This window comes from Rhea pennata, chromosome 16 (assembly GCF_028389875.1).
Source record: "Rhea pennata isolate bPtePen1 chromosome 16, bPtePen1.pri, whole genome shotgun sequence".
Lineage (NCBI taxonomy): Eukaryota > Metazoa > Chordata > Aves > Rheiformes > Rheidae > Rhea > Rhea pennata.
Genome location: NC_084678.1, coordinates 9,619,458 through 9,640,288, shown reverse-complemented (window position 1 = coordinate 9,640,288; position 20,831 = coordinate 9,619,458). Strand labels below are relative to the sequence as shown.

The 20,831-nt window shown below is 36.4% G+C and overlaps 1 long non-coding RNA gene across 2 annotated transcripts in view; it reads left to right on the top strand.

The window, feature by feature from the left end:
- Positions 1-7,302: 7,302 nt before the first annotated feature.
- Positions 7,303-20,831, top strand: part of LOC134147846 (uncharacterized) — an 85,953-nt gene continuing 72,424 nt past the window's right edge. For both annotated transcript variants that reach the window (XR_009960082.1, XR_009960081.1), the window contains exons 1-2: positions 7,303-7,415; positions 12,078-12,114. This is a non-coding gene — a long non-coding RNA (uncharacterized LOC134147846). The remainder of the gene's footprint in view (positions 7,416-12,077; positions 12,115-20,831) is intronic.

Below are 20,831 nucleotides of genomic sequence, written 5' to 3'. Positions count from 1 at the left end.
AACAGATTTGTCATAGCTATTGCTACTAATCTGACTCTAGAAAGCTTAAAAATACTTTTGGAAACATATAAAAGAGGAATTGATTTTTCAGAGCCTTGTCTACTAATATTTTAAAATGTTAAAATATATGTATATTGCTTTGCTGACTGTGCAGTACTCCAGAGTGCCTGAAACCCTGTACACCCTCACATTGTACACTGCCGTGCTAGTTCAGACACAGCAGAATCTTTAGTATTTTAGGAATATTTTGTGAACATCCCTGTCTTGCCAGCTGAAAGCAGGCACCTTGATGTTACTCGCAACTAGATTTCTCTGATAACTGGGAGACTAGTTATTCCCCCCACCCTCTACTGAACCAGGTATTCTCAGCCCAACTCTCAAGCCAACTCAGCACTATATTTAAATGGAAATGGTAGTATTTCATCTGTAAAAACTCTCCTTCAGTTTACTGACACCTTGTTTATTGAGTGCTATGGTTTATAAAAGCTACAAGGGCTAATGCTGTTTTGCTGTTTACTGACCAATCACTGCCATTTTTTTCGAGTTGCTATGTCCCAAAGGAAGCTCCAAGAATGATTGTGCCTCAAGAGATGTAATTGTTTCCAATTCTGTAATGAGGATACAGAGTATAAATTGTTTGGCACATCTTTTATGATGAAGCCCTATCCCTTTTGTTATGTGTAATCTGATTTGTGATTAAGGAAAATAAAAGCAAGGTGCAATTCCTTGTTCTATGTCTCCTTCCCTGTTGCATGAATTGTATAGAATGACATACAGAAATGTATTTGCTTGAACAGAATTTCAGTGGATTGAGCAGGACTTCAACAAGGAATTCTAATCTGATATTGTCAAACGTTGTTTCAAGTATAAAAAAGAGAGAAATTAAAGCATTATTATGAAATTAAAACACTGCTGTTACTAATTCTCCTTTCTCTGACAGATAGTGTGATCAGTAATTATGACTAGATCATCCTTTCTATTTTAAGTGAGAGCTGGCCTTGAATTCTGTTTCCTTCTATTCTGTGCCTGCAGAGATTTCCTGCCCAATGTTTTCTGTGAGCTCTTTCTTTGTTTTGTTTGAAGACTTCTGAATACTTTTTGTTTTTAATTGTCAAACCATACTGTTTTTCAAATAATTTCAGATAGAAAATGTGTAAAATTCAAATAAACTATTCTATGAACTAAGAAGTGACAAAAAGCAAACACTATCACATATTTTAAGAGGTCACTAAAACCATCTGACTCTGAAGTCAGTCTTGTTCTCATGTGCCTTACACACAGATGCTTTGCAAAAAAGATATGTGAGTGCTGCATAGGTAGAATTAAAGACTGTGTGTATTTTTCTAGCAGCAAACAGATCTTCTAGTCTTATTTAGAATGTAGATAATCCTTTTTTACTGAATTAAGATGGTATCTTGTCCACATTCTGCTGCTTCTTGGTTCTTGTGGAAACCTAGAGTTGGGCAAAACTTGCAGCTTGTGAATTTTCTAGTATATTCTATACACACTGACTAGCTAGGGTTGGCCTCATATGTCATGAAAGAGTGGAGTAATATTTAAATATGGTTGGAAGAGATCTTGAGAGGTAAAATTAGGGATCAGATACAGTGGTATAATTTCTGACAGATGTTTGTCTATGTGATTCTCAAACAGAGAGTTACAAAGAATATTGGGAGCAGAGGGGAAGAGTACATTGCTGGAGTCTCTGGGAACAGAGTGAAGGATGTATGCAGGAATTTGAGATAGAACTAGGCAGTGCATTTCTACTCTTTTCCCTCACATTACTTTCTCCCAGCCACATCTGTACTCATCTTGGCAGCTTGCGGCGTTCGTTCTTCCACAATAGAATGCATGGAGTATCCCTTTCTCAACCTTAATCTGAGAACCACTGAGTAATCAGCTGGGGAGGAGAATGTCAAGGACACAGACTGTACTGGCATAGGGAAACAAAGCATTTAGATGAACATCGATGTTCTTAAAGAGCTGAATGAATGGAGATTTTGTAATACTCTCAGGTGTTCTATTCCAGTGCTTCAGTAGCCTCATCATTAGATATTATATCCTAGTGTCTAACCTCAGTCCTTATTTCCAGTTCTACTTGTAGCTCTTTTCTTAAAGAAGCCATCTTCAAATAAGGTGTTCTTCAGTGCTAAAAAGAGTGTGGAGATTAGCCTGTATGTTTTGTAGGATTATTCTTTATATATGCCAGTAATGACAAGTGATATTCCAATATTATTGTCGTGTATTTTACATTTTAATCATTTTGGAGCAGATACTTTAAGCATCCAAATACATATGTAAAATGTCCACCAGACTTGTTTGCAAACACATTAGGAAGCTGAACGTGCTGATTACACAGTAACATATGGAAATTAGTAAATTCCTGCAGTAAATGTGGAATGTGGTTGCAATTGTGCAAATTGCATATGTAGTCAGAATAATGAAGGAATAGATCTGCATTTTGAACTTTTGTGTGTCCATTTTTTAAAAAACTTGATTACTTTCTCTGACCATGGCATTAGCCAGTGAGCATGCCACATACAAATCACTTTTGAGTGCTAAAGGATTAAATCGCAAGCTCTCCTTATTTATAAAAGAAGGAAATCCTTGTAGTAGGACTGTTTTCTAACTGTTAAAATAGGAGGAAGTTTAACCAAACCAATTTATTCTGGTTACTATGAAAAATGTTGTTTGTGAAAACGTAAAAGCACTTACAAAATGTCAACATTTCAGTCCTATCTCCACATAGATCAATATGAATAGGTCACAGTAACCTCTTAAAGAGGAGGTCTGCATGACAACCAAAACTAATTATCTAAGGTTTTAGAGAGAAAAACAAACCACCTTTATCCATGGGGTGTCTGCTCTCTACAGGATGATTTATATCAAATAAGTTTGCATGATCTTGTTTTAAAATGGTTTATTTTAACTTTGTATTGTAACAGAAGCAAAACTTCCATCTATTACAAACACTGCCTTTGCATGTTTGATCTAGAAATGTATATTCTGCATTGCTTATTGTTTCACTTTGCTTCTGTGTGAAGTTAGTATCTTTGACAGGCATAAATATAGGAAAACTTACCTACTGCATGTGTAATTATCACCACTGTATGCAGTAAGCTGTACACATATCTAGCTTGGGATAACATTTTCAGAACCTATTAACTTAAAAGCTTAAAAGACATGTCTGTACTGTGTGGTGGGGTGAATTATAGGGTGCTGAACTGACACATGAACATGGTGCACTTCTGCAGATACATTCCTTGACAACTCTAAGTAGTGTAACTTAGCTGTAGCAAAGCTCTAAATTAGTCTTGCCTTTCTGCCTCATCTCTGCCACAATTCAGCAATATTATTTATGATGCTATAGCTAGTGCTCTGTCACTGTGCAGAGTTTTGGAAGTGCATGTATTATTTGTGAGATTGAAAATCTCTCTGGAAATTAAAGATTCAGCCTCCTATGTACTATAAATGCTTTTGCAAATCACAGAATAAGTGTAGGATGTTTTTGTAGATCTTGTGTAACATAAAGTCTGCTCTCTCACTAAGAGCTAGACAGTTAAGTAACTAAAATGCCCTTAAAATATTGTCTAGTCTTAATGTCTTGGAAAGAATTTTGGTTACCTAGATACATAGTCCAGTAATATCAGTCAAATTCCAGGTGCATTATAATTTATGTATTTAGCACTCCTGTATTTTAATCAGAAGCCAGGAAAAGATTGATGTATTTGATAGCTTTAATCTTAGAAAATGCAATAGAATAGAAAAATCAGAAGAAATACAAATACTTGGGATTTAGATTCAGGTCCTGTTCTTTGGCATATTAACTACAAACTTAAATTTGAAGATGTCAAATATGAAGTACACTGCAAAGGCTTGAGTCTTCTAATTTTAAGTTTTTTCCTTTTGAAGGCTTTTTATTTGCTACCAATTTCACATGGAGGCCTAGATTCAACAAAATTCTTTACAGCATGGTTTATATGCATACTTAGGAATGTGCCTAACAGGTTTGCTAAATTAGTCAAAATTCTGATATTCTATTTAAAATGTAATACAGAACGCGTAACATAATTTTTTGTTATCTGCCGTGTTGTTGTCTGCATCCACCCAAAGGATGAAGCAGATAAAACTATAATCAGATTCCTCTGACTCTGATCTTTAACTGATGAACAGTAGTTCGGTAAAACTCAGAAGTACCTGGGATATAAATCTTTCATAAATGTAAACCTGAATCATTGCAAACACTTCCTGTAGACTATTTGTCAACTGAAAGCCTCCAAACTCTTAAACATTTTATAATGAGTCTTTATCACAGGAGTGATTAAAATGTCTTTTTCAGTTCAGGTGCAGTAAAAGCACAAAAAAGTACAATACCACGGTAAAGATGTGGTCACATGACCTAAAGCTGTCAAAAATCACTGTCTGCTGAGCTTCAGTCCCTGACCATGAGGGTATTTTTGCCTGTGCCAATTCTGTAGTAAAATGTGTTAAATTACCATGAAGGCTAAAGGTATTGGAATATAACTTTAATAGGAAATTGAATGGCAGGACCCTTTAAGGAGCCTGTGAAAGACAGTGTTCAGTTGTTTTCCACATATGCTTCTAAATTAATTATGATTACTTAAATGAAGGGAGGAAGTGATCATTTGTGTACACTAAAATGTTTATTTTAGTTGCATTATTACCAGAACACTGACAACTAAGACAAGAACTCCACAGGAATACAGGTTACTGTGTACCTCTTTGAAATTTAGACACTGCAGGGTTAACCAAAGCTATGGTAGTTTGAAAATCTGAAGTTGCTAGTTTGTGTATTACAGACATCATTTTTGCTACCTGCCACCTGTAAATCTCCAGTATTGATGCTTGTAGCTCTGCAACTATTTTATGTTTTGTGGGATTTATATATGCTATAGTATGTTTTGCAAGGCATTTGTTGAATTGAAAGGGTGAAGAAAGAAACAATGCTTAATGAGGTCCACTGAATGTGTTCTTTCGTACAGAAATTTGGGCTCATGTGGATTGCATTAAGCAAAGAGTCTGCCCACAGGAAAAAACAGATGACACTTTTGGATCATATTAGCTGTCCAAGTGTTGACCAAAATGAAAAATTGAAAACCTTCTCTGACACCTGTAGATCATGAATATTTGATTGACGCAGCACTTATCCCCACTTCAAGGAACTTTTTGACATTTTGACTTTATGACTTATCTTTTGACAAATTGAAAATCAAATGATGTAGTTGAGAAATTTTATTATGCACAAACTATGTCTTGATCAAATTAGGGAACCTCACTGATGCAGGTTTACATCTAGTGAAGATTTGGCTCTCAAGTTCTGTTCTGCATATTCTATTATCTTGCAAATATATGTATTTATTCTAGTGTAAAGAAAACTGACAAATACCAAGAACAACACACAAAATGTAAGCTGTTAGTTTCTCAGTGGAATAAGCAAGTGCTTCTAAAATACAAATATTCAGTATAAACTCTCCTTGAAGCCATTGGCCACATGATTGTTAATAACCTCGGGGTTTTTGGTTGCAAAGTATTGTTAGTACTTAATAATGGCCAGTCAGTCTGTAAGCATAGGCTTTTACATGATTAACTGAAGTGGCATTCACATTCCTTAATCTTTGAGTAAATCTTATGTTTCCATTACTCAGTTTTTAATTCCCTTAACAGTAAGTAGAAAGAGATAGCAATTTAGAACTAGGTACATTAAATTCTGGTCCAGTTATACCACCATCTTGCATTGACAATGGAATTAGTAAGGGCAGCTAGCTTCCTCATTTAGATATCTAGTTCAACGTGCAAGAGTCAGTAGTATGAATTTCCACCTCTTTTCATAGATCAGAAATGGAATGGGTAACTCAAACTCAGAATTGCTGGTTCTCAGCCCGCATCATGTAACATCTGTGGCAGTTTGCCACTGATTTTGATGAAAACGAAGTTGAGCTCTTATTACAGACCAGAAGACTTTAACCATTAAGTCTTTACAGCAGTAATGAATTTGTTTTAAAGAAACTGTCAAGAACTCCAAAAGGGGAGCAAATAAACAAAATTCATTTTGAAAGTTCTTTGCATGACAGTCTGTCAGTAAAATCCTATCAAATATTAATTTTTTGTTTGGAAGAATTTAAAGTATTTTACAGTCGATTTCAGAACCGTTTTAGCATGAACATTCTATTTTTTTGCAAGGGACTTTTTAAAAGGAACAAGGGACTTCACTTTTGCTACAGCAAAGCATTTTCAAATATTAGAACATCTTGTTTTATGAGGTGAAAAATCCTGTTGCCAAAACGTAGTTTTAAGTGCTGGAAAAGTCAGTGTCTTCACAGAAAATTGTACTGTTTTTGTATGACTAACTATACGGATCTGGGAAGTACATTTCACTACTTCCACCATTTCAGTGAATCATGAAAGTCTCTGGTTCAAGATTTTCCTTATCTGAAATAGAGGTATATAGCTAAGCTTGTAAGAGGAATGATTGAATACTGATTCAAGATTTTTAGCCAAACATTGTGTCTAAAAATTCTGATCTCTTAGAATAGAAATTTCATGTTAACTTGTTATAGTTTTTACAAAAGACTTCTAAGATCGAGGATGCAATTTCAAGTCAAAATAAGATTTTAAGAGACCTTCTATTGCAGAAAATCAGTCTAGGGCTGGCACTCACAACAGGAACTTTAACTTTGGTTTCCTATGTTTCAGAAGAGTTCCTTAAAGAAAGATTTGTTTGGAATTTGGGTGCTGATATATGGGTTATGAATTCTCTCTCTTGGAAAAAATCTGAAAGATCTTTATTTTGTTCCAGTCTGGAATACAACTAAATGTTGAAACTTTAGGATTTTTCCCAGATATGTTTTCCCTATCCAGCCATAAGATAGGATAGTTTAAATATCATGACTTTAGCCTTCATATAATCTTATCATCCATCTTGGTTTCATTCCTTCTGTGGGATATGTGTGTACCATGTTTGTCTTGCATCTGTTACACAAATGAACAATGCCATGGGATGCATGAGCCATCTAATAGCTTAGAATTCTGACATTATATCATCAGTTACAATAGGTTGGGCTGTGAACATCCAAAACCAAAAAATGTGTATTTGAACAATAGGATGATTGAGGCTTGTTTGTGTTTAGGTTTGCACATTCTGCACGTAAGCCATTGATCCCAAGTAACAATGAGGATGAGGAAAATCCATTAAGCAATTTATGAAAAATATCATAGACTTGCAAAATCATTAATTTGACAAGTGGCCGACAACCAATTGTGTGTGTTTTTTTATAACAGAGCAGTTTCTTAAGGATTAGAAGAAATCCATAATACTCTCAGCAAAATCCATCTGAGATGAAATCAGAATTTACATTGGACCATCAAAGACTGTGGAAAATCTTGAATTTAATAAGGTTTGTGCATTATTATTTTTATTTTTCATTCCTGTGAGGCAGCTTAATCAATGTAAAGCCAGGCATGTGAGAAGTACATATGCAGCACAGAATGCAGTACTACTCCCCAAGCAGTGGTAAATACTTAATAATGAAACTTTGGTCAAATAGAAATCTAGAATAGAAGGCCTAATATCTTCATAAATACAGAGCAAAGTACGCTCAGTGGTTCTCACTCTGTTGTACGGCAAAGGTGACATTTGCTGCCCAAACACTAGTTTCTCCCCGTCACCCTGAGCTACCATCCTTCTCCCCTTTCACTATCCTATGATTTTGTGAAATAAAGTCTCCTGGTTCAACATCCATGGGCTGTGCAGACAGCTGTGTTGTGGCAACAATGTGATGCTGAATGGGAAAGGATCCTAGTACAAATTGCTTTATATCTGGTGAGTGGGTAACTTGTGAAACTTTATGTAACTAAGTGAAACTTAGGTACATAAAGAATGCCTTGGTAGATTCACAGGTTTTTCCTCAGCTGAATACTTCTGAAGCCTGAATACATTTCTTAACAATAACATAACTTGAGATAAATACACTTTAGTTAACACTTTTGTAGACGTGGCTAGGTGTAGGTTATAACTTATATCACAGAGATTGTTCCATGCCTGGATAGAACAGTATTTTAGCAGTGTTAAATTCTATCACTGAGAATTTTACAGCTTGGCATAGCTGAATGAATATGCCTGTATTGCTATTGATAATTAGCAAGTTACAGAGATATAATGAGAAAACCAAGATTCATTTTATTAAACAGTGGTGCCCCAACTGAAACTCTTCATGGAACAAATATCTATACTTTGGGCAGAGCATTTTTTTTCCAGAAGTGTGCAGAGTGGTTATGCTATTGTCCATATTTCTCTAATTCCAGTCTAAGTAGTACCCGATTTCAACAAAACACAATGAGAACGTTTTCCTCTACATATGTCTCTAATGACTGGGCATATTCAACCAAACAGGGATACCAAGCAGATTTCAGTCTACTTACTAATGCTGATTAGGAATCAATTTCACCAAGAAAATGGTGAAAATGGCTTCTGGAATGTATGCCTCTTCATGGCTCCAGTTTAGCTTCAAATCACTGAAGGATGTACATTACTGATTCCCAAGATGTCCTTCCACTTCTGAATTGAACAGAAATACAGTCCTTGAAGAGGCCCTGAAATATATAGGGGCTACCTGGTAGTGTTTCTGAGCAACTTCAAATTCCATTGTCTTTAAGTGAAATTTGGCATTTTCTGTGAGGAGTTTAGGAACTCCAAGGATATATGAGAAAGTGATGAATATCTTTAGGAGGAGGTTTTTACAGGAATTAAAACATTCATCCCTCCAAAAAAAAACAAATGATAACAGTATTAAATTTTGAATAACTGCCAAATGAAATTTCTGTTTTCTAAAATTGATGTTAGACTGCCATAACATTTGCAGATAGTTTGGGAAATTACTCCTAGAAACTTCCAGAAGTTAATGGCTGAACTGATACAGCTTTGAGTGTGGAATTCTCACAAGAATCAAGAAGTGAAGACTTCAGTGCTATTAAAATTCTCATAAAGCCCTTGGTTTCACATTATTAGCTCAGCAGTCTTTGGGGTTGCTAAGCTAATGGCATATTCTGTGTAGTTCTGGAACCTTCACTTAAAATCAGCACTGATAACTTTTGTTATAAGGTGCTTTTCAGAATCTCAGAATGACTTTCAGAATTGGGATTCAAGTTTCTAGTCTGGATCTTTACAGACTGTACCAGTCTGCCTTGTGTCTGGAGAACTTTTGGGACATCAGAAATACAGGGCACTGAGTTGGGCCAAGATCTGATTTAATAATCTGGATGTAAGTTTATAGGCTTGAATTCCTAAAACTAGGCACTGGATGCCACATATTGTAATTGAGAACTTAAATACTGAATCCAAGAACTTCACAGGTATCAAAGATTTGGGCTGACAGCAATGTAATTTGAAGCTAATGTCTTCTAAAGAATGGCAGAGCTTGTAAGAATACTTCAGTGAGTTTTTAAAATGCAGTGCACATTTTAAAAAATAAATTATAAATGGTGATGTATATCACATGATGAACATGTTTAGGTTCAGCACAGTGATGCGTGTAAAGCACATAGCTCTGGGGTTTAGGGGCTGATAATTGTATATATTAAAAGATGTGTTAGGTATTATTGCTGAGTTTGATTATTGGTACAATTTAGTTTCACAAATTTTTAATACTCTCTAAGGATTTTTTAGTACCTCAGATCTCCAATTGTACTTCCTCTTTTTAAACCAGTCTTATCCCTATAATTTCTCTACATAGATGGGAGCTACTTGCAGTATGAGACATCCTCAGCTCTATGGATACTCAGTTTTACCACAAATTTCTGGCTCCTTTATTGGACTTTTCAAAAGAGGCTATGTCACGTGGCAGGATTTGATTCAGAGTCTTAGATGTAGGTCAGAGGTTCAAATCTAGCTTATAATAGTGACAGTGATCTTAACATGTGACAGTTACTCAGTGTTATTTGTGAGATGGGCTTGTTGAGCCTCAGTCTAGTTACTGTTTAGTTTGATGTTATGAAAATAATCTAGCACTACAACAGCCACTGACGGTAATTTTAGTTCTTGTTTAGCATTGTTTGTTTGCCTTCCCTTACTTCACTTTAAGAGCTGCTGCTGTAACATGAAACCCATTTTTAGATAAAATCTGCATTATAGGGAGGTGAAAGATCTTCCCAAAAATCAGGCAGCCTATTAGGAGCAGTTCAGAAATGGAATGCAAGTCCTGAGCATCTCACTGCAGTGTGCTGCTGACTAGGGATCGCAGCCCTTGAAAGGGAGCTCAGAATGGAACTCTGTTCCGCCAGTCTCCAGACTGAACTGAGGCCTGAACTCCCGTAATGGAATGCCATGCTGGGAAACCTCTGCTGTACGGCACCGCATGTACTTCATGGATTGTCAGTCTGGCATTCTCAATTCGTATCAGCAAAAACAGTCTTAATGGTTGCTATACAAATAGTTCTTAATCTTTTCTAGAATATTTTCCAACTTTATTTTTTTCCGTGCTTCGTGGTATTTTGGAAACTTACTGGTTTTCATTTTTTTCCCCCAGCACCTTAATTGTAGCTGTGAAGGGATTGGAAAGATTTTTTTCCTATCCTCAACCTGCTTTCTGGATTTGGAGTGTTAACTTACCGCTACAAACTTTTTCAGTCTCTACTTAAAGAGCTGTTTAATATTTAACTCAAATAAACATAACTGAGATTTTTACATAAAACTAGCTACTGAAGACTGAAAAATCTTTTGGATTAGTTTGTTTCAATTCACTTAAAGTAGAAAATCATGAAAGAATAGACCTTTTGTAATAAATACTACAAAAAATAGTAATAGATTTTTTTTTTAAGGACATCTTTTCCCTACATGTGCTGTTTGTGCTAGTGAGGCTAGTGCTTCTGAGTATTAACTTGAGAAGGTGCTCTCAAGAAAAGCAAAACAAAAAATTAGGCTTGTCATAATTCATTTATTTTTCTACTGATTTGCCCCCAGTCTCATTCTCTTAACTTGTTCACTGCAGCTACTGTGATAAGTTTCAACTTGTTGCTGTTTTTTTCCATAGTAAAACTTCTGTCCTAGCGCCAGTACATTATGTTCCTGGTTAGAGCCATGACGTCAAATGGTATCTGGCTCCAGGCCAAAGAACGTTGCTCGGAAGAAGTGAATGAATGAATGGATTTTTTGATTCACATTGTAGTTGCCTCCTTTAGAGCCAGGAATCTTCATGTAATGTTCAGTCAGTTAGGTAATATAAATTTATCAGTGTTCTTTATTAAAACTAGAAGGGACTTCAGAGAAGGTTCACAGTATATAAAGCTGTTCAGAAAAAAATACTGTTGTAAACTTCAAGTTCAGAACAGATGATAATTACTAGAATCATAATGGAAGAAAGATATGATTCAATACATAGTGACTGCTACACTTTAAATATATTAAATGACATAAGCCTGTACCTGAAATGGTTGATATCTAGAGTTCAGGAAGAGAAAGGGAGGATAAATTTCAGGTTATTAAAATGTCTATGAGCTCATTTAGTATATATTTCTCTCAAAAATAGTATATATTTCTCTCAAAAATAGTATATCCTTAACTTTGCATCACAGTATGCTTCTTTTATCTGTGCATTCACAAAGCTGAGAGGGCAAAATTATGATTCAAATCTGAATTTACCCTTATAAATGCAGTAATCCTGAAGTGCAGATACAATTTTGGCCCTACACTTTTACTCTGATTTTTGTGAAAATCCTCTCTTAAAATGTCTTTCTCTAGCTCAAAGCTAAAGTTCATTTTGCTACCAATTAATTTTCATGATTTCCTGATGTTTGGATCTTTCCAGGAGGAGTAAGAATGGGGAAACTTGAAAGCATTTCTTGTCTTACTTCTAATTTATTTAGAAGCAGATAGTCTATATTGTATCATTTTCTAGTTTAGCCTCAACAAATGAAATATGGCTAAACCCAGTTTGCAGTACTACTTCCCTTACTGCTTAATGGTAGAATGTGCAAACCCAGGTTTAATTTACTTGTTAAGCAGTATGAACTAGGATAGAGAATCAGCTGAAGGATTTACTGACTTCTTGGTAACCTTCTCTTAGGTACTGGAAGGTCTCCTCAAGCCTTTTCTTCTACAGGGTAAGTCCAGCTGCCACTTTGTTGGTCATATGCTCTAGTACACTGACTATGTTGGTGGCCCTAACAATGTGTTATCCATTCAGGATAGTTTATGCAGCACTGTAGAAATACGCACTGTAAGTTTTCACTCTACTTAGTTTAGAAAGAAGAAAACTAACATATCATGGAAGATTATGAAAAGAGAACATCCTTTATAACAGAAATCAAACTTACTTCAAACTATTTAGACACTTGAATAAGATACTCTGCATATGGCATAAAGCAGCACTAATGAATTAGGATTAACATTTGTTATGATGAGTAACAACATAAAGAACTAGTAACAACATAAAGGAATCAGATATGAGGAAAACAACAGTTGGACAATGGGAACTTTTTTAAGGAAGGCCAGCAGAGGTATTCAGTCAGAGTTGTAGAATACATGAAACAAAGGTGGTAAGGCATGTTGCACCTATATGGGAACAGAACAGGTGACTTTAGCCAGCCGCTTTCAGAGCCTGACATCTTTTGCATGAAGTCTGGTTATTGCAGTCAGTTTCTGCATCCTTTGTGGACGACCAGATTAACACGACAGGAATAACCCCATTATCCCAATACTCATCAGTATCCCAATGTATAGAAAGAGTAAGATGGGGAAAAGACTGGAGTAACAAATAGTCAGGACAGTGTATCCCTCAGCATATGAAATAGGTACAAATTGAGCAGTAGCAGTGCAAATTCTATCACAATGATTACCGTTCTTTTCTGAAAAAACCAGCAGCAAACAGCAAAATTGTTCACCACATCCCCTGTGATGATATTGGCAGTGGAAAAAAATGCCAATTTATATCATCTGTGACAAATACAGCTACAATGTCTATGGATTCACCATGGCAGTAACAGGACTTGGTGTGTCAGCAGATCAGCCGTCACATGTCTCAGGCCAGATTCAGTAGAACCAGAAGAACTTGCTGAGCTGGTGAAGTTGGGATTTGTAGGAGGGCTTGCAGTCAGTTCTGTCTTCTAGTATGTTTTTTATTTTCCATGAGTTTTGACATTTAAGCTTGAGATTTTTTACAGCTGACTGAGTGAACAGGGATATAGTGAATCTGTATCATGATGTGGGGAAAAGCTAGCACAGATGGATTATGGTACAGTGGAGAATATTCCAGTAATTGTAGTTTGCTGAGGTGCCTGGCTTAAAAACAGCAAGAGAACAGAATCATTGCCTTCAATAAGAGTCTTTTACTGGGGAAGAAATACTAACAATTTGCAATGATGCTCCTTGCATGGTTGTAACTACACTGGGCCTTTGTACTAATGCAGTACAGTGCAATGTACTGTAATGTAATCATCCTGCTTGAGTAAAAACAAGCATTTGCTTCTATATTACAGGTTTCTTCTAAGACAGAGATGAACCTCTCTGTGCACCTCTCACTTTCACAATACATACTTTCAGAGGTCTGTAGTGTAGACCTGGCCTCAGGCTTTAATGCTCCAGTGCTCTTTTCCTTAGAAATTGCAACAACTTTTTTCCCACAGAAATGAATGTCACATTAGTGGGTGTGGATCTTAGTAAGGGTGGACCTCAAAACTTCACATTTTGTTTGGGTTAGTTCCCCAGAATTTCCATGCTCTTAGCCCAACCAATTCAGACTGTTTTGATCAGCAGAATTAAGCACAGTATGATACTGCTGGCTTTTATTGGTAGCACTTCTGAATGCAGACAGTGTCACAACACATAAGTACAAAGAAGAGGTAAATAATGACAAGAAATTAGCTGGGCTTCCTTGAACCTCCCCAGAAATGTGCTATTTTATTCACAGCAAAGGTTCAGAGCTGCTCATGTTTTAATTGAACCACTTCACTCATTCCTAAATGAAAACAGTTGCAAACAGAGTCCAATGTACGTAACTCCAAGCACTTTAAGACAATCAAGTGAAAAGACTTTTTTTATTTATTTACTTGAAGCTAAAGAAAAATGCCAAAGTTCTGCCCTTGAACAAATCACCACTTTTCACATACTTTACCCCAGGCGCAAGTTCTTTTCCCTTCCCCCCTCAACTCATGAGTTGTTTTTGTTTGTATTTGTGCTTGTATTTGTGCTTGTATATTTTTGTATGTCTTATTTGTTTACTTTTTCTGCTTCTTAAAGTTGTCTCTTCTCTTTAGAAGTGGGGGAGAAGGAAAGAAATTGAGGTGAAACCACAGCATATTTTCATTTTCATGTAACAGATCTTTTTCACAAGCTTCAGCAGGCACTAAGCACCGAATATGGCTTGAGACAATACATTATAATGCCCTTTAGTGAATAAAGAGCTGGGAAAAGAAGAAATATAAGTGTTTACAACATCTATTAAAAGAGAGAAAGAGATAACTGGTTGAGATTTCTTGGTTAACTCTATAGTGTACTGTAATTTAGAATTGTAAAGAATAATAGTGACAATATTTATACTTGTTCACTTTCAGTTTGCCAAAGTCTTTGCAAGTGTGAATAAGTATCATTATATCTGTTTTTCAAAATTATATCCTTAAAAAATAGCAAAACCCCCATGGAAGTTAAAGCTAGCATTTTCAGAAGAGAGAATGTCTTTATGTTGGCCTTGTAGATGGCTGCTTAGTGAGAATTCTGTGATGGAGCTTATAACCATGTTGAATCTTAAGTAAAGCAACAGGTCTGCTAACCATCATTAACGAAAATCTCTGGAGGGAGAGATACTTCTCTTACCACTGATTTCAGAGAGGTGAGTTGCCTATAACATCATCATCCAGGAAGATTTCCTTTAATGTGTCAAAGCAGCGTAAAAAGAAGTGATTCATATATATTATTCCAAGGCAAAAAGTTTATTACTGTGCTCTCTGGGCAGATTCTACAGCAATGAAATTGGATAAGGGGGCCTTAGCATAAAGAAGACAGAATTCTTATTTTGTCCACTTTGGTATGTTTCTGCATATGTACCTTGTGGCAGAATCATCATCATTAGACATGTTCAAGTCAGGATTAGATACCATTTCGTAAGATCTCCCTGGGACACTGAAATCCTAAAACGCTACAGGCAAATGGGCTAGATCCCAGTGGCTCCTTGTTCTGCTAAAACCCAGTTAGAGTCTGAGGAGCACAACACCAGAAGCAATTTAGTTTCTCCACCCTTGATTCTGTCACTGTGTCCTTGTTTCACCTTCTTCCACCCAAACATATAATTCTTTTCTTGATCATCCAGTGTAACATTCATGTCTTATCAACAGATGAACCTCACATACTTTTGTTCTCAGATAAATTGTGCAAAAATAACTAGACAGGTCCCATGAAAAGCTGAAGCACTAAATTATCTGTGCTTTTAAATTATCTACTTTTTCTGTGCTTAATTATTTGCATCTACATTAGCAATCTCTACTGAAAAATGTAAATTTGATCAATAGGCTAAATTTGATTAGGAACAATTCCTACCTTTGCTGATGACGCCTATGTATCTTATTCCTGATGCTGCTAACACTGAGCAGAAGTCAAAGGTAACCTCTGCATCTGCTATATTGAGATTCACTCTCAAAAAATGAAACATTGCAAAAGAAATGTTTCATCAAGAGCTACTCTGATTCTTTTAAATAAAAAAAAAGGGGGGGGGGGACCCGGACATCTGAATTTGTGATTCTGTATATAGGGAAGTTACAAGGAATGTTTATAAATTCAGGTGAGTTCTTAGGCCAGCCACTGCAAATTTTGTGTTTTAAATGGTTAAGTCTTTTTATCTAACTTTTTTAGATGTAATAAAATATTTAATAGATAAAGAAAACATGTCAGTAAAATACCCTTCTTGGGTAAGTGCTGAGTATATTTGAGTATATGATTGAGTATATTTGAAGGGAAACTGAGCATCATCAGCAGTCAAGATGACAAGGATAATGCCAAAGGTTAGCTTATTACAAAAACATATTCAAAACCACTGTCTGGAAAAGCCAGGTTAGGTTGCAGGATAAAGGCATGAAAGCCCATAATCCATAGAAGTAGTCATCTCGTGTGTTCAGGACATCATGCATATATGCTTCCTGTGGAAAAAATATTCACATTTCTTTAATGTTTGTGATTTCCCACTCTTTTGCACATTTTTACTAAAATTCTATAAAAATCATTGCTGTAAAATCAGTTCCTTAGTTAAGAATTGGGGATTTTTTTGTTGAGGAATCATAAAATAGTTATGGTTGGAAGGGGCTTCTGAAAGTAATATAGTCCAACTCCTCTGCTAAGAGGAGGTTACTCAGGATCATGGCCAATTGGGTTTTGATTATATCTAATGACAGGGACACCACAAGCTCCTCTCTAGGCAAGCTGTTCCAGTGCTTGACCATGCTCATAGTTTTTTTCAAAAAAACAAACAAAAAACCCACTCCTTATCCTGTCACTGGATGCTGCTGGGAAGAATGTGGCTCCATATTCTTTACTATCAGATATTTATAAACATTGATAGGATCCCTCCTGAGCCTTCTGTTTGCAGGCCAAACAGTCTCAGCTCTCTCAGCATCTACTTGTATGTGAAGTGCTCCAAGTCCTTATTTATCTTACTTGCCCTTTGATGGACTTGCTCCATTATGTCCATGTCTTTCCTGTGCTGAAGGTCCAGACCTGGGCACAGCACTCCAGATGTGGTCTCACCAATGTTGGGTAGAGGGGAAAAATCACCTTCGATCTGCCCAGGATGCCTGACTGTTTTTTCTGTAAAGCTGCTTCCCAGTCAGTTGTCCCTCCAGCCTGTACTAGGAGGTAGATACTCCCCAAATGCAAGACTTTGTATTTCCCTTTGATGAACTTGTTGAAGTTCCTGTCTGCCAGTTTCTCCAGGATGTCAAGGTCTGTCTGAGTGGCAGCCCAAGAATCTGGTGTATCAACCACTTGTCCTAATTTTATATCATCTGATTAGGAAAGTGTAATCCAAAGCCAAGGCACCATACATAGCTGCATTGCAGTTAAGACATACTGTCATGTCCATGTTTTCCATCTCCGGATGTGTGGCAGTTAGGTTGGAGGCATCTGGTATGGTGGCGTTAATGATGTCTAGAAATCCCAGACAAATTTATTATGTCCATGAAACCTACCCAGATGAAATTTCTGAAGAGATGAAGAGGACATATGCAGGAGAGTCTAGATGGATAACAGTCCTAATCCTGTTGAATAATCAGCTGACAGTGGGATTGTGTCAGCTAAGAAAGGAATTTGTGCAAGTCTTCCCATGGCCCCAGGAAAAAAGATTGCATTGAAATCTCAGAGTGATTTTTTTTTTCTCATCTCTCCTTGCCTTAGCAAGATGTGACATAAAATAATACATCATCAGAGACATTTTAACTGTGGAACTCCGCTTTTTACAAGCAGAGCAAAAGGTGATGCATATTATATTTCTTTTTGAAAGCACTGTTAAGGATCTTTTGAGTTTGACCTTCTCCATATAGTATACAATAATGTTTGGATGATCGTGTTTTGCTTGGCTTCTTTCCAGATTGTTTCTAGTCACTTTACACTTCTCTCTGTGTGTAATATCTGACTGGTAATTCCCCAAATAGGTGTATAATAATATATTATGTAGTCTTTTTTTACTACCCTCTTCTAGAAAACAAAGGTATTGGCAGTAGTAATGTTTTTCCATTTATTAATAAAGAAACAAAAGTAGTCTTGATGTGGATGATTAGCTTACCTTGTTGTTTTGAGTTTTATGTAGGTATTACCTTCAGGAGGACCAGACCTGGAAGCCCAGGCGAGCTGTTTTCCCTCAAATACTTAGTGACATATCTGCTTAATTAGTTACAATTTCAGCTGTATTTAATGGGTTGTGCACGTCTGCAATCTTCAGTAATTGGGCGTGGTACATAGTGTGTTGTATTGAGGACAGCAGGAAGACAGGGCAAGCACATTCTGAAGAGCCCTCTTGCTGACATATGCAGAAAGGAGTGCACAAATTTTTATGGCAGTCTGGCCCTTCAATCACAGTTTAGCTCTGTGTTACAATATGTGATTCACTTCTTTTAGCTATATGGCATAGCAAGATTCAAATAATAACAATATCATTATGATGATCTGATTTAAAAATCTCCAGAGACAGGACTTTCAGAATTCAGACTGAAATTCAGATTTTTATCTTTGGTTTTATAAATGTTTTTATTCTGATGGTGGATGTTGAATTTGTGTCTTCAAGGTGGAATGTGAAAAAATTTGGGCATCTATTCCTGACTGCCAGTGACTTCGAGAGTGATTTTGAGTAAACTATTTCTGCCTTATGTTTTTCTTAACAGCTTTTGGCATGTGTTTTCCCCATTTATATTAGTTATTTCTGCAGAGTCTGTGTCAGATATGCTGGAAAAATCAAGGAGAAAAGTGACATCTTCTGGATCTCATGTCTGACTCTGCCACCGAATGACATACTTTATTATTACCCACTGCATTCTCTCAATTTGTTAGGAGCGGTTCCATTATTATTGCTTTAATGCAGGCTTTGTATCAGTGATAGAAATGTCACATTAATTCGGTAACACTGCCCATAGACAGGAAATGGAATGGCAAACTGGCACATAGGAAAAAGGGGATTTTAGGGGCTAGTTTTTGGTATGAGTATTTCTGAATACAATATTGAAACTCTATTTTGGTCTCACTTTTGGAAGTTTCAGATTTCTCTGAGGTCAAAGTTCCTTTGATGTAGCACTGTAAAGACCTAAAAAGAAAGAGAGGATATAAAAGAAGTAATTGCAATTAAAACTACTTATAATATAAATTATATCATTGAAACACTTTAAAAAGTCTGTGAAGTGGTTAAGACCATTATACACATACATGGGACCTTTTTAGGTTTCAACTGTGTACCTGAAATGTGTTACAACCTCTCAGCCTTCTGATGACGGTCTCTGCTTCAAGATGAAATGCTGAACTATGTTAAGCCATGCAGTGAGCCAAAGAACACGCGAAGGAGTCATATGATCTTGATAGGATAATTAGAAAGCATAGTTCAAGTGTAAGAAGTTGAGGAGTGGAGTAGGGTGTCAGGATTATCACTAGACCAGTCACTCCACTCAGGTGCTTACAAATGGAATCTGGATTTTTGAGGAAAAGCACAAACATATTTGTCCTTATCAGCAAATGTGTCCAAAGTAAGTACTGTCAACTGTCAAACCTGGGAAGTGCTGTACATACTGTACCCTGACAGTTCAGTCATGATACTGTGAGGTTGTTTACTTTGCTTTTGTATCTTAAGAGCTATACAGGTGTCTGCCTTCAGGGAAGATAAAAAGGGTGGGGGTTAAGAGGGAGAGAATGTTTAACAAGTAGGATGATACTGAGCGTAGTGCTATGTTGAGAGGATTTGATCGAGCTGTAAGCACAGGATGATTTAAGAAAAGCATGGTAAAGATTTTCATTGAAGTAAACAGCAGTTGATACTTTGAGGTGTAGGTGTAAACTTATCCACTGACCGGTGTTCAGATACTGACATTTCTAACAATGGTAGTCTGTGGAACAGTTAGAGAACTTGCAAACCAACTATCCTTGAAATAGTTAAAAATGCAAATCCATCTGAGAACAGGTGGGAGCTGGCAGTAATTTAGACCATGTGCTTTTACACTATGTTCAGGTTTTACTGAAAGCAGGCTGCATGGCCGTTTTACACGCAAATTTATTTTGATAATAGACAGGTGAACATTTGTTTATGTCTTGACTTCAAGATGTCAGTCTTGTGCTTATTGATCATCTGGTTCAACCTCTTGCTTGAAGCAGAAGCACTTCACTGGAAACTGCATTGTGTAATTCAGAACTTCAGAATGTCAGTGTACTACTTAAAATGCTGAGCTCTTTGGCAGTGATTAGGGAGAGCAAAGGTAGTTATAGACATTCACGACAAAGTGAGCTATCCTAGCTTTAACTGATCAGAATACTCCTGCCTGAGCTGTGAGATACTTCAGATACTCTGGAGTGGCAAAATTTCAGTAGGAAAAAAGAGTTTGAACTAAAACACTCTTGGCATTTTGAAATCTTGCTGCATCTCTGGGGCTTGCCTTACACTTATGAAAAGGGCAGGAACATGCCTGAGCCCTAGAGGAAGTTCAGTTGTATCTTTACTTTTTGCTGTAGGAGCAAACAGCAGGCATAGGAAGTTTCACTGCAAAATCCCAAAGCAGTGTGACTAGCTGAATTGGCTGCACAGCCTGCCAACATCTAACAACAGTGATCATGAGGAATGTAGCTTGTTTCTTTCAACAGCCTATAGATGGAGCAGCATGTAGCTAATTCCCCAAAGCATTTTGGCTAAATCTGCTTGAATCTGAATATATCAGAATACCTTTTGCTTGTACTAATGGATGAGTGCAAAGCCACAGTGTAGTTTCAGGAATTGCTGGTCAATAGACTTTCACCATAGAATATATTTAAGAAAGTTCTTCAAAGAAAATGGAGGAGGAGCTAGAATATTCTAATATTGTATGTTGAACGTATTTTTTCTAACTCTTAAAGTAAATGAAGTTTCTTTGTAAGGATATGATTCACTGCTTCCAGCTGAAAAGAGCAATGGTTTGAGGTGAACAATCCCACTATTTTGCCTTTTAGTGTTAATTTCCCTAACAGTTTGTTTGACTGATTTTGCAACAGATTATTTTTCATAAGGTTGTAGAGTTATATTGCAGTGTTAACTCTGATTTTCTGATGTTTGCTTGAGTTCTTCTTATGCTCTATGTATTTAAAAATAATTACACAAAAGTAATGAAGAACTATT